Below are 12,508 nucleotides of genomic sequence, written 5' to 3'. Positions count from 1 at the left end.
TCTGTTCCATTAAGTTCTGGATAGTACAGGTTGCCTTAGATCACACAGTGTAGTCTGCAGGCATCAACTGAACCCAGCAAGCTCTGTAAGCATGATATAATATGCTACAAACCCTGGGTGTATATTGTGAAAGATCCAGTATACAGTCCATAAAGCTCTAGTCAGACAGAATAGACAAAAAGTAATGGGTCATGGTCCAGTTAGTTCTGTTAGGACAGTATAGATTGCAATCTCTTATTCTGGATCCATTTAACACTTACATGACAACACAGAATGCAAGTTCTCAATCCTATTGCATTATGCTTTGGTTGTACGTTACAGTCCGCAAGTCTTGGATCCTGGTCCATTTTTTCTATATGGCACTTATAAACTTAAAGACCCAGATTTTCTTATAGTTTGACCGTGTAAACGTACACAGGCAGTCTGTAAATATGCCATATTTATCATAGGGGCTGATGCTGGGTGATAAATCTGGTGTATCTTTAGTTTCCTCTAAGTTTATACCTCCTTTACTAACCATAAATCTTCACACCTCTTTTGCACATTGTGGCACATTTAAGTCATATCCCTTTTTTTCTCAAACTCCACAACCGCATATCTAGCAAGTCAAAAAAGCCAAAACTAGATTCACGAAGATGGACCACTCTCCACCAAAGGTGTGCCACGTTTACACCACTGTCTAGCTGTAACCACAATGGTAAATCTGGGCCAAAGTGCTAGAACCTTTGTAACTTTCCATAGCGTCCTGCTGAGATAACATAAAGGTTGAGCACTGGACCCAAGTCCGTCATGTTCTCTGGGACTTTACAGGCAAAAAATTTTTGATCTTGGTGCATTGGTCCAATCCTGGTCCATTGGTCCAATCCTGATCCATCATCTGGATTGTGGTCCATCAAGTTCAGTTGGTGCAACATGGATGGAAAGCCTTGCAGTCAGCTCCATTCTTTTCTGCAGGAATAACATAGATCTTGGTCCATCATGGTCTATTGGCTCAGTATGGTTCTGTATCCTAGCTCTGTGTTGGATTTGTACTGACTGCAAATCCAGGATGCTGGTTTATCAAGCCATAAACTGCAAGCTCAGGGTCCACCTAGTCCATAGAGTGCAAGTTCTACATTCTGGTCCATTAAGCTTTGCCGGGCATGTAATTCTGTATCCTGGTCCATCAGACAGGTCCGACTCCTGGATCATGATAGCATAGATAACACAAGAATCTGACAGTGGTCCCACTGAGTGCCGTCACATACTTTAGGTACCCACATGGGGTGTGTCATGTGCCCAGCCATACCACAGCGTAAGGCCACAGACACAGGAAGTTTCTCCAAAAGCAACACATGTATAATTTGAGACACAGCTTAGATCAGGTATTATAATAATACACATATCAAATGATAACATTAATCTGGAGCGACATTCCTGATATGTGCGGTGACTGCAAAGCTCCGGGTTCTGCTAAGAATTCAATCAATGAACTGGACTGAGCAAGAGAAAAATGCAAAGCTAGTGAAAGATGCCTGGAATTCTCTACAGGAGCAGCCAGCATAGAAATACAATGTGAACAAGGAGCAAAGCAACAAATACAAAGTAACAAGGACAAAACAACAAGCAAATACAATGCAGCAAGTGCAAAACAACAAATACAATGTAATAAAGCCAATGCACTTGTATGGTGAATCACAAGGTGATCGGATGGAAATTGAGAAGGGCAGGGAAATGATACTTACATGCTGCATGGAGCAGGGGTTTAGGGTGCACAGTGACCGGCTTCTGTAGGGGATCTCTCCTGTATAGTCAGCAGCTTCCCAACACACTGCTGCAAGGCTAGTGCTGCACCAGGAACAGATCCAAACAAGTTCAATGCAGCACAAGCTAGAGCTCCCCCTTCATGCTTCCCCCTTAAAGACACAGTTTGCGTTTGTCTCCAGTCCTCCCAGCTCTGAGTCCTCCCGATCTTCTGTGACAAGTGCAGGTCATGTCTGTGCAGAGTCTATGGGAGTTCCCGGGGCCGCACATCACAGCAGCTCCCTCATACCGTTAGATGTGCTTGGGGCTGGTGTGGGCAGTGCACATGCGCAGTGCCCTGCTAGAGGAGCTAGCGGAGCCATGTTTATGGGCAGTGAGCATGCTCAGATGGGTGATGCAGATATTGTGACTCCATGTTTGAGGGCAGTGCACATGATGTCTTGCTAGTTCAGTGAGTTGGATGGAGTTTGCTTTATGTAAGTTACTATTAGCAGTACATGCTAGAGAGATGGATGGGGCGATATGTCCACTGTAATGTGAATAAGGACTGAATACACAGAAAAATACATGTTTATCTGCTCTAGTACTGTATACATCACATAGATAACACACTATATACAGTATAGGCAAAATACTATAGAAATGAAATATAAAATACTGTATGTGTAAAATATATATATATATATATATATATATATATATATTATACATATAAATATACCATAGTATATACACTAAATATAGAATACTGTATACTATATATATGTACATATATATTTATGTGTATCTATATATTACTATAATACTGCACACATGTATTTTTTAAACACTATAGATAAATATACAATGTGATATATAATAATATATATAAATTACTACACACATTATTCATAAACAACTATAATAAGATATTCCTTTAATAGTCCCACAGTGCGGATACTCAGCATGTTACAGCAGCAAAGTAATACAGATACAGGATAATACACAGTAATATAATACAGACATAGACACACATATGCTGAGAAGAGAAGATATACTAGGAGTACATAGCAGCTAAGGAAAAACGGAAGAGAAAGAAGGAAGACGTCATAATTAGAGATGAGCGAACAGTAAAATGTTCGAGGCTCGATATTCGTTTCGAGTAGCCCCTCAATATTCGACTACTCGAATCGAATATTGAACCCCATTATAGTCTATGGGGGAAAATGCTCATTTCAGGGGTAGGCAACGTTCGATCAAATTATACTTACCAAGTCCACGAGTGAGGGTCGGGCTGGATCCTCCGAGCAGTCTTCTCCTTGCAGCGTCCCCGCGGCATCTTCCAGCTCTTCATTCACTCTGCCAGGCATCAGGCCTGGGCAGAGCCGACTGCGCATGCTCGCACTAAAAGCGGATATGCACAGTTGGCTCTTCCCAGGCCCGATGCCTGGCAGAGTGAATTCAGAGCCGGAAGACACCGCGGGGAAGCTGCACGGAGAAGACTTCTAAAGGTAGGAGAAGAACCAGTGTTGATTGGCCGACTGTATAGCATTCGACCAATCAATGCTGGTTCTGTATCAAACTTTTCCATTCGAATAGCGAGTGGAACTCGATCGAGTACAAGTATTTCGAATACCGTAGTAATCGATCGAATACCTACTCGATCGTGTACTACTCGCTCATCTCTAGTCATAATCATTAGTTTTCTGTATGAAGTGACTTGTTCACTTGGTCTGATAATAATGTATGATGCAGACTACCATATGTAAAAGAAATAAATTGGTTACAGCGATAAACATGATCTTTCTGTTATGTATGCCGCTTGTGCAGATTTGGAGGAAAAATAATGTTGAAGCTTTATGTAAATTAGGCATTTGGTGCACTAGAGGCGGTCCTTCAAATCCCTGGAGCACTGATTTAGGATGGGCCTTAAAGTTAAAGTGTTTTTTTGTTTTTCTTTTTGTGTCCAAATCTTATGTATGAAAATTCCTGCGAAAATATGAATGAAGTTATGCAGATAATGGTTAGAAATAAACATGGCCGCCTCCTGCCACTGATAAATCTCATCCATAAACTATAACTATTTCTAAGATATAAATGGTAAAATGTTACTCCTTAGCAACAAATTTTGCAAATTTACCAAATTTCCCACACTATCTTGCAGCTAAAATCTTTGCCCCTTCCATCATGTTAGATTTCTTCACCTTCTTCTTTACCATTGTGGTTTTGGTGGATTAGTCAGAATTTCAGTTTATTGTCCCCAAAATAGTCACTGATTGGTGAGACAGGGTCAAGTATTGTCAGATGGGGACACAGTAAGGAGACAAGCAGGAGTCAAGTCCAAGGATGAGGCAGCCATGATATCCTGGCCATGATCAAGGTGAAGGTGAATGAATAGCCAAGTAAGACCGGGTTCACACAGGGATTTTTGGACCGGATTTTGATGTGGAGGCCGCCTCAGAATCCGGTCCAAAAAATGGCTAGCCATGACTAGATGCCACTGCAGTGCACCGGCATCCAGTCGCGGCATTCCGCTCCAGATTAGGCCCAAATGAATGGGCCTAGTTGGGAAGGGAGGTGTCGCGCCACGGACGCAGTGACGGATTCCGTGGCTGACTCGGGGTTAGAGGAGGTATCTTGTAAAACAGACACAGCTATCAGATGGAGAACTTGTTGCTACATGGTAGACAAGGTGAGTATCAATGACAATACTGGAAAAAGTTTTGCATTGCGTCATTCCTCTGTTACACCTCCTGGAATATATAAATACGTAGACGACTGGGTATTATTCTCCTGCTAGTCAGTGGCGTAACTAGGAATGGCGGAGCCCCGTGGCGAACTTTTAACATGCCCCTCCCCCCACCGAAGACCTCGACCGACCCCCTCCTACGCATTCCTGCGTGCTCTATTATGCCCCATAGTGGCCCCTGTATACAGTATTATACCCCATAGTGGCCCCTGCACATAGTATTATACCCCATAATGGCCCCTGCACACAGTATGATCCCCATAGTGACCCCTGCACACAGTATTATCCCCCATAGTGACCCCTGCACACAGTATTATCCCCCATAGTGTCCCCTGCACACAGTATTATCCCCCATAGTGTCCCCTGCACACAGTATTATCCCCCATAGTGGCCCCTGCACACAGTATTATCCCCCATAGTGGCCCCTGCACACAGTATTATCCCCCATAGTGGCCCCTGCACACAGTATTATCCCCCATAGTGGCTCCTGCACACAGTATTATCCCCCATAGTGGCCCCTGCACACAGTATTATCCCCCATAGTGACCCCTGCACACAGTATTATCCCCCATAGTGGCCCCTGCACACAGTATTATCCCCCATAGTGACCCCTGCACACAGTATTATCCCCCATAGTGGCCCCTGCACACAGTATTATCCCCCATAGTGACCCCTGCACACAGTATTATCCCCCATAGTGGCCCCTGCACACAGTATTATCCCCCATAGTGTCCCCTTCACACAGTATTATCCCCCATAGTGGTCCCTGCACACAGTATTATCCCCCATAGTGTCCCCTGCACACAGTATTATCCCCCATAGTGTCCCCTTCACACAGTATTATCCCCCATAGTGGTCCCTGCACACAGTATTATCCCCCATAGTGGCCCCTGCACACAGTATTATTCCCCATAGTGGCCCCTGCACACAGTATTATCCCCCATAGTGGCCCCTGCACACAGTATTATCCCCAATAGTGGCCCCTGCACACAGTATTATCCCCAATAGTGGCCCCTGCACACAGTATTATTCCCCATAGTGGCCCCTGCACACTATTATGCTCCACTGTGGACACCCATAAACAATTATTATACTCTGGGGTCTTTTCAGACCCCAGAGTATAATAATCGGAGACCTGGGGGAATAAAAACATTAAAAACTACTGTTTCTTATCTGTCCCCCGGCTCCTACACTGTCGGCCTCCGCTGCCGTCCTTCTTCAATGACGTCAGACGTCACATGACCCGGGACGCAGGCCGGGTTCATGTGATGTCAGAGACGTCAGACAAGTAGGAAGGAGGCCTGGCAGGATCGTGGAAAGGTAAGTAACAGTGATTTTTATGTTTTTTACCTCTCCCGGGCCTGCAAAGACCCCCAGGTATAATGATAGCAGCGGTTGTGGCTGTCACCGGGCCCCTATTGTCCCGGACCTTGTGGCAGCTGCCTCTGCTGCTATGGTGGTAGTTACGCCACTGCTGCTAGTAAATTCAGCATGTCTCTACATACTCATCTCTGGCTATATTAGACTATGTAGGATCATATCCATTATATACCAACTCGTAATAAAAAATGATTAAAGGGTTAAACAATGCAGTTATGGGTTTCCTCCGCTGTAGACTCTGGTTACATTTCTTTCTCTGGGCCCTGTTAATAGGTAAGTTTGGGGGCATCGTAGTGTATTCTATTACCTGGCCCCTAGTTAGTAGTTTAGTAGATAAGCCATTACTCAGCAGGGTTGCTGTGACCGGTGTGAGAATGAGTGCAGATACTGTATCACAGGCATCAATCCTGACATGTCACTGTGCGCCACGTACTCAGCATTGCCCCAGGGAGATTCTTTGTCTCTTGCTGTTGAGCGTCTGGCCTGAAGTCAATATCCATATCATTTTCTAGTTTTTTTTATGATTTTTGTACAATTTCAAAAACTGTCCAATGGTTGGGGTATAAATAGCAACACTTTCATATGGGACGCACCTACTCCCACCACCTACACACTGACTGACGGGGACTGGAAGTGCAAAGGTCATAGGTAACACACAGTGCAGGTTTGGGTCCCTTCCATACTGTCAACAATAGAAGCAGCCTGCAGAAGAAAATCACCGCAGACCGGCCAGGGAACCTTTACAAGGCTCCAGGCTGTCATGCCAACGTGACGTCGTCCCTGGAGCATGCTCCAGGCGTTGGCTATCACCGGCAAAATGGCGGTGCCCATGTGCCACCAGGAAAATGGTGCCTTGGTCAGCTTTGACTGAGGCGCCGGAGGGGTTAATACCTGCAATCGGTGCAGGCACTGACCGGAGGCATTAGCGCTGGGTGTCTACTGTGTTAAACAGTAGACATCCGACAGCTATGGCGGCTGCCATAGTTAAACACCCGGGGGCCGCAAACTATTGTCCCGAGGGCTGCACTTGGGTTTGAGACCCCTGCCATAGACTAAAACTAGATGGAATATTGTGTAGGGTCCTAAAAAACTATTCAAAATGGTTCTGCATTAAAGTTCTAATTTGGAGTCAAAGGACATCACAATTACCGTAGATGCCCCCTGTCCCATACCCTGTTACTGTATATAGAATCTATACGGATATTATAGCGGAATCTCTTCTGTTTGGCCACCTGTTTAGGTCCACATTATTTTAAAGAGGACCTTTCATGGTTTGGGGCACAGGCAGTTCCATATACTGCTGGAAAGCCGACAGTGCACTGAATTCAGCGCACTATTGGCTTTCCGGATCTGTGCCCCGGGTAAAGCGCTGTCAGTCGACCATAGCTCTTTACAGTCCGAAGGGCGTTTCTGATAGTCAGTCAGGAACGTCCTTCTTCCCAGCAGTGCCAATAGCGCTGTACAGTGTGAGCGGGGAGGAACGCCCCCTACCCCTGCTCACAGTGCTCGTCCATAGATGAGTATTATCAGGCCCTTCTGACTGTAAAGCGCTACGGTACTGGTACCGACAGCTCTTTACCCGGGGCAGAGATCGGGAAAGCCGATAGTGCGCTGAATTCAGTGCACTGTCAGCTTTCCAGCAGTATATAGAACTGCATGTGCCCGATCTGATGAAAGGTCCTCTTTAACTGGTAACACAGTTGTCAATGTATTCAAAACTTCTAGGAGGAATAACAGAGGGACGGTACAATACAGAGTTCTACAAGAAGAGGTTGCAGAAATGTTATTTCTTGGAGTATATGAGCATTTACTAAAGTCTGAGCAGACGAGTTCTCTAGCAAATGGATCTAAAGTTTTGAACTACTTTTAATTTCCTGACAGCATTTTTGTTTGTTTGTTTTTTATATGTAGATTGTGAGCCCCATATTCTGTATATGTTTATCTATGAGAGCACCACTTTTCTTTGTGAATTTGGGTGGTGGGCTCAAAGAGGTTTCACTGTACTTTTAGCAGTCTCTTTGTATTTCGGGATCTCTCATATCCCATTAGTCCCAGATTAAGAGCTCATCTTGTCACCCTGACTTGGTAATAACAATGTGCGGGTATTTTAAGGAGAACCCTGCACTCACTGACTCTGCACATTGCCGCTGCCACAGATATAGTATCCTCCTGGTTACAATGAAGCCAGGCTTATGTTTAGGTTGCGATGACTTCATGCTCATACATACTCCGGAGGTTACACATTCTTTCCATGTAATATGTTCCCACCAGAGCAGCACAGTATTAGCAGCACTGCCTGTACAGCTGGTACATATGGTACGGACACTGTCTATAAGTACACTAGAGGGACTCATTACCCTAAGGGAATATGTCGCCATTTTTAAAAAAAAAAAAAAATAATTAAAATCACAAATATATCACTTTTAAAAAATAAAAATAAAAATTTCTGATTTTTCGATTTTTTTTTCTGTTTTCTGTATATGTGTATAAGGGTTGCCATCTTCTCCTCTGCTCTGTTAAGAGCATTTAATGATATACTTTACAGCATAGTCATGGCCAGTGGCGTAACTAGGAATGGCGGGGCCCCATGGCGAACCTTTGACATGGCCCTCCCTCCCCAACCGACACCGAAGACCTCAACTGCCCCCCTCCTCCGTATTCCTGCGCGTTCTATTATATCCCTTAGTGGCCCCTGCACACAGTACTATGTCCCTTACTGGCCCCTGCACACAGTGTTATGTCCCATAGTGGCCCTTGCACACTGTATTATGTCCCACTGTGGACACCCATAAACAATTATTATACTCTGGGGTCTTTTCAGAACCCAGAGTATAATAATCGCAGACCCGGGGGAATAAAAACATAAAAAACTACTACCCGGCTTCTTTAAAATTTAACTTTTAATCCATAGAATCATTTAAAATTATAATGTGCAAAAAGATAGAAAACACATACAGGAAAAGTGAAAAAGGCGAGATAAAATAACGCAACTAATAGTTGCGTTATTTTATCTCGCCTTTTTCACTTTTCCTGTATGTGTTTTCTATCTTTTTGCACATTATAATTTTAAATGATTCTATGGATTAAAAGTTAAATTTTAAAGAAGCCGGGTCGTGGAATATGTATTTCCTTTTTGTAACGATGTATACTACCAAGCTCCGATGAGTCCTGGGGCACGGATTGCACACCCTGAAGAGTTCTTGGTTTCATATGGTGAGTGACAGCAAAAATACTATTTTTCTGATACATAAAAAACTACTGTTTCTTACCTGTCCCCCGGCTCCTACGCTGTCGGCCTCCGCTGCCGTCCTTCTTCAATGATGTCGGACGTCACATGACCCGGGGCGCAGGCCGGGTTCATGTGACGTCAGAGACGTCAGACAACTAGGAAGGAGGCCTGGCAGGATCGTGGAGAGGTAAGTAACAGTGTTTTTTATGTTTCTTACCTCTCCTGGGCCTCTGATCATTATACTCGGGGGTCTGCAAAGACCCCCGAGTATAATGATAGTGTTTGTGGGGCCCGCGGTGTCACTTACCGATCCCGTCCCAGCCAGGATCGGTAAGTAAATAGGGCCCGTAACAGCCTATTAAAAAAAAAAATTGCAGCAGTAGCGGCTGTCACTGGGCCCCCTAATGTCCCGGGCCCTGTGGCAGCCGCTACCAATACTATCACGGTAGTTACGCCACTGGTCATGGCGATAGGCAGCAATAGTGTGGAGTGGACTTGAGGTCTATGGGAGATTTTTCTAGACATTGTCTGTACAAGGAGGGTAAGTAGAAAAGCTGTGACATCATCTATTGTCAGTAGTGGATGTAATGATTCACTTCTATTCTAATCCTGCCTACCTTATCTGTGATGTAAATTAAGTGACTGCTGCAAAGAAAACCCCTATATAATTAGCAACTGTCTATCTATTATTAGGCTTAGTGGCTAGGGTGAAAATTTCAGGATTTTGTGCTTTCTTAAAAAATAGATAGTGGTATGGAAAAATCTTAGAATTTTTAGAGGATCTTTCACCAGCTCCACCAATTCCAGTTCTTATCATCTTTTAATAGGCGCCGCTCCACTAATTCCAGCACAGTTAAAATTTTATCTCTAGTCCCCACCATTCACAAGCAACAATCACATGTAGTTTTGGTGCCTGATGTGCTATTTAAGGTCTGTAATGTCTGGTGGGCGGTGACAGGCAGGGGGTGTGACTCAGATCTCCAATCAGAGGTAGCCAGTGTCAGAGCTCAGAATCACACCGCCCTCCTGACAGTACAGAGACTAACTAGTATATCAGGCACCAAAACTGACAGCAATGATTGCTCAGGAATGGTGGGGGCTAGAGAGAATATTCCATCTGTGCCAGAATCAGTGGAGCTGCATCTAGTAAATAAGGTAAATAGATGGATTTTTTGGAGGTGGTGGAAGGTTCTCTGACATGAAAATTTGGTTTAAAAACAGGTTATTTTTTGGCAACACTTTCACTTAAAGGTTTCATCAAATGAAGGTAATTTTTTGTGTAATAATAAAAACTTTATTTATATAGCGCTGATATATTCTGCAGCACTTTACACGTCAGAGGACACATGAACAGACAATAGTTGACATTACAACCATTCCTCATGGTTTTATAGATTTCTACTTGTTGTCATTCAAGAGGAAGTTCCGTGGTTTACCCGTCCTGGTCATGTGATACATGGGATCAGGTTTGCTACAATACAGAAAACCGGAACGTTGGAATAATATACATAAAATACAGCTTTGGGCAGACAAGCGATACCTTGCAAGCATAAGGTGCTGCGGATTAAAGGGGTTGTCCAGGAATTACAGCACTTGAGCAGGAGGCCGGGGAAGGTGAAACGTAAAAAAAAAAATCATACTCACCTGTCCATGATGTGCTCTAGTCTGGACAGCAACAGGGGACACCACTGGTCTGTGCAAGGAGAGGAGTAGATAAGATGTGACATCATCTATTATCAGTAGTGGAGGTGTGTTATATGATGTTATCTATATAGGTGCTATCTTCTATTGTAATCCTGCCTGTAAATGAGGTGATTGCTGCAAATAAATTCTCTACAGAATTGGCAAGAGGCTGTCTATTATTAGGCTTATTGATCAGAGTGAAAATTGTACAATACAGTACTAATTTAAAAAATACAGATTATGATATGGAAAAATAAAAAAAATTCTGAAAACTGTTTTATATTTTTTTTAAAAAAATTGCCTCAAAAAGTAGGTAATTTTTTGGTGACATTCTGTTTAACCTAAGGTTAATCTAATTTTTTATACTAATGTGTTTAATACGGGAGAAGTGCAATAGATGGCAGGACCAATTATTTGTTTGAAGCGTTGCAAGGTTTTATTATTTGCAGGTCGCCAACTGCTTCCCAACAGTTAGTACTTAGTACTAGGATAGCTGAGGATATATTTAGCAGGTTTTAGGACTCCCTTTTAACAGCTATATATACAGGTTGTCATTTTCTGTGAGGGCTAAGACCTCCATAAAGAAATGGGTTTAAAACTGACAATGTTACAAATAAGTTATTGGTCGAGGGTAGTGAATTCCACGAAATGGGTGCAGCATGGGAGAAATCCTGCAGACAGGAGTGTGAGGATGTACTAAGATGGGAGCTGAAGGTCATTGCCTGTGAACAAAGCATGAGTAGGTTGGTAAATGGAGACTGATACCCGGGACTCCCACAAAAAAAGCAGCTCAAAGCCATAAGATGTCACTTCAGCTTCAGGTCAGAAACATGACATTTATTTGTCACATGACCTATGTGTAGTTCGGTTCCATTAAATTGAATAGAGTTGAGCAGCAATGCCAAGCACATCCCAAATGTTACATAGGGTCTCAACCAGCTGATTGTTATGGAGCCCAGGTGTCAAATCCCCTCCAATCAAATATTAATGGATAAGTAATCAATATTTGACCCCTGAGAAAACCCTTTAAATGGAACCTTTAAAAGGATCGACCAGGAATTTTTATGGCTTATCCTTAGAATAGGCCATAAATATGTTATTGATGGGGGGCTGACAGCAGGATCCTTTTCCCCCCTCCCGCACAGATCAGTTGTTCAGATACCAATAGTATACAGTGGATGGAGCCAGAAGAAGATGACTCCATGCCCCGGAAAATGGCTTGTCTGTCACAGCAGCTCAGCTCCAATTGAAGTGCATTAGTCGAGGTGAGAAGAGATTAGAATCTGAATTAAGGATAACAGGGGTATATGCAGGATTTTCCAGGTGGGGAGTGACATTGTAGGGGGTCATCTGCTTTTTGCATCCATTAAACAGCTGTAAAAAGTGATCTGAATAGATCCTTATTTATTAAGAGGCCATAGGACACACAAGTCTTAATAAATTCCCCCAATGCATTTGAGGTGAAGGCAGCATTGAATATGGCAACACACTGAACGTGAGAAAGAAGTTCTCTGTAATATTTCCAATGCGTTTTCCCATATATATACAATACATGACGTTACATTGTAACCAAGCAGCTCCACTTGTTTTCTCTGAACTGATCGATCCATTACAAGCTGAGTCATGTGTAAGATCTATTGTGATCTCATTAACCCTCACACCTCTGGAATGAATAATAGCGCAGGGTTAAAAAAAAATTTCCTTTAGGTCAGACCCCACTGAGTGTAACAGGGGTGAAGAGAAAA

This window comes from Leptodactylus fuscus, chromosome 2 (genome assembly GCF_031893055.1).
Source record: "Leptodactylus fuscus isolate aLepFus1 chromosome 2, aLepFus1.hap2, whole genome shotgun sequence".
Lineage (NCBI taxonomy): Eukaryota > Metazoa > Chordata > Amphibia > Anura > Leptodactylidae > Leptodactylus > Leptodactylus fuscus.
Note: the sequence above shows the minus strand (reverse complement) of the source record.